Raw genomic sequence first — 3,086 nt, forward strand, 5'->3', positions numbered from 1 at the left:
TGTTTCATCTAGGATTCATACAAATTTCAACTTTTGTACCGAATGGGACCAATACCAAGTTTAACGGTAATTCTATTTATCGACCGCTGGAAAATGAAGGTCTGAGTCATCCCTGACTGAAGTGAAAGCTTTGCACTGCAGAATTTACAGTTATAAGCCTCTTCTCGCTCACCTCCCTTGCACATTGTGCATGCACATGTCCCCCACTCAAGGAACACGTGTTTGTCCATTTATTTTGGGTGCTTTAATAAATCGACAAATGCATGTAATACGGCGTGTTCCTTGAATGGGGGACATGTGTGGAGTTGCCTTTGTAATGTTACTAAAAGATAGCGGTAGCTTGGATGCAGGAAGCACTAAAGTACTCGCTGTCATCTCTGCACTGATTTCTCACGCACACGCACTCTCAACTCACTTTGTCTCTTCACTCACTAGCTGTACTTTCTGCGGTAATGAAGACTGTGTATCTCATTGTCGTGCACCACGAAGCCAGCTCTTCAAAGGCCAGGAATTAAACATTAAAGAATGCAGACGAACGCGCGCCCGCCAAACACACTGCAGAATCTCACGCACACGCACTCTCAACTCACTTTGTCTCTTCACTCACTAGCTGTACTTTCTGCGGTAATGAAGACTGTGTATCTCATTGTCGTGCACCACGAAGCCAGCTCTTCAAAGGCCAGGAATTAAACATTAAAGAATGCAGACGAACGCGCGCCCGCCAAACACACTGCAGAATCTCACGCACACGCACTATCAGCTCACTCGGTCTCTTCACTCACTGCCTGTACTTTCTGCGGTAATGAAGACTGTGTATCTCATTGTCGCGCACCACCAAGCCAGCTCTTCAAAGGCCAGCACAAACGTTGCAGACGAAGGCGCGCCTGACAAATACACATTAAACGATGCAGACGAACGCGCGCCCGACAATCGCACTGCAGAATGGTGAGCGCGCCCAGACCATCTGGATTGCATTACAGAGGCTCCCTGACAGCTCCTAATTGAAATTAATGGACTGCCGTGCGCATAACCGCACAGAAAATGCAGGAACTGGCAAACGAGAATTATACATGGCCTATTGCGTTAAGGCTACTAGAAAGACGGCACCGCGAAGACCAATTACAATGCAGATGCCAAAAATAACTACCAACAATCTCACGCACTGAAGAATTTTTGCTACACTATTCTGAGCCCCAAAACAATACGGCTCGAAGCTCTGCCCCACTGCTTACGCAGTGGTGACATAGGCCGAGCCCTAAAAACGATAACATAGTGACCAATCACAACATAGTACAGTAATAAGAGACTCCTCTTTTCTTGCTGCTCACAGTCAGATAAGTGCCTCTTAATCTTTTGCTCCCTTGTACTATCAATTGTGTTGCTGTTTTAATATTATTGTGGTTTATTAGCCGGTTTTTGGTGCCTTGCTTCGCGCTTTGTCTAGTGTTCACACACTTACGTTTTTCTACTGCCCCTTTCATCGCTCTCCGATTTTACATGCACGCCCGCCCCCGCGCTCACCGCTTCGGTGGTTCTGCCCGCGGCGCTTTGCCCGCGCTGATTCAAGACGCTCCGCGTTCACTCACCGTGTTATGTGGTGACACAAGCGTTATTACTGCAGGCCTTTTTCCCTGCGTTGCATTCTTTCCTTTGCCCCGAAGGCGACCACAGCTTTTCCTTGCTGCTTTCTTGTTTGCTTTGCTCAGACTGCCTTCCGGAGCTTTCCCTTTCTCTGCCAACGCCCCTGGAGGCAGTCCTGAGCTCGCTCTAGGCCCTTCCGCCTAGCTTTCAATTAACTCTGGACTGCCTCTCTGGTTTTGCAGGCATTATGGAGGGTGACCGTTCTCCTGAGCTAAAACAGGTTCATGAAGAAGGCGAGGCCGTCAAAAAAGATTTAAGTACATTTTAAATAACTCTGTAGAAACTGCTGTTGAAATTTCAATGAGGAGCATGTCAAAAAAACATGGAAAATTCACTGTTGAGCTAATGTCCAAGGCTTTGGCCCAATCTGCAGGGGAAAGCAGAAAGAGAAGGTTGGTTTCCTCTGCATCGGTCCGTGCTTCCAAAACTGCATCAATTCCGACTAGCGAGGGTTCATCGCGCCGGAATGAGGACCTAAGCCTCCCAGGCCTTCTGTGTCGGAGGGGTTTGTTGGTTCAGAGGGCAAGCGTGAACAAAATATGAAGCACGCAGTCACCGAAACAAAAATTAGTAATTTCCACAGTCTTGGACGCAGATGATGAGGACTTATTTAATGCGTTTGATATTGCTGACCCCCCCCCCCTTCAAACAGGCTAAATCTGATTCTTTTACTTTTGAGCCAGTGTTTGACTCTGAAGGGCTTCCTATGTTCGACCCATCTTCCATCTGTCACCCCAACTCTACTGAGTGGTTGCCTTCCCATCATGTGGGTGAATATATTTCTGCCAGACTTCGCCTTCCCCTAGAGACCGCCGTGCGGTCAAGACTTAAATCTGAATGCCCGAAGCCTGCTCTTCCGGATAAAATTACCTCAGTTCCCTCAATTGACCAACCCCTTCTCACCTTTGTTTCAAAGTTTGGCAAGGACCCTCAGAGAGGGGTGGACAAAGCTTGGTCTACATGCTAAGACAAGTTACTGGATGTAGTGGGGCCACTTGCCCGCATTTCTTATATGGCAGAGTCAGCCCGCCTTGATGGAACAGACCTCCCCGTTGAGGCTATATTTCTGTGGGCCCAACGCGCCTTTTGCCTGCTTGGTAATGCCAATGCCGCGGTCACTCACGAGCGGCGCAAGGGCCTCCTCATAAAATAGGATCCCAAGTTAGCTAACCTTGCTCCTCTCGACCAAGGTTCCAAAGCCAATGGTCTCCTCTTCGGTGACAATCTCGTCCGTGATCCGAGTAGATTTGTTTCCACTTTTGCGTCGCTTGACAAAGCTCAATCTATCAAGAAGGCCTTCACTCCTCTGGTTTTTGGACAGCCCGGCACAGGCAGGTGTCGCTCTTCCGGCCGTCCCTACAACAATCAAGGCTCCATAGGTTCCTATAACAATTCTCAGGAATACAAACCCCCAATTCTACCCTCAGCGGGGTAGAGGACAAAAG

Source organism: Lissotriton vulgaris, chromosome 1_1, assembly GCF_964263255.1.
Source record: "Lissotriton vulgaris chromosome 1_1, aLisVul1.2, whole genome shotgun sequence".
NCBI classification, from domain to species: domain Eukaryota; kingdom Metazoa; phylum Chordata; class Amphibia; order Caudata; family Salamandridae; genus Lissotriton; species Lissotriton vulgaris.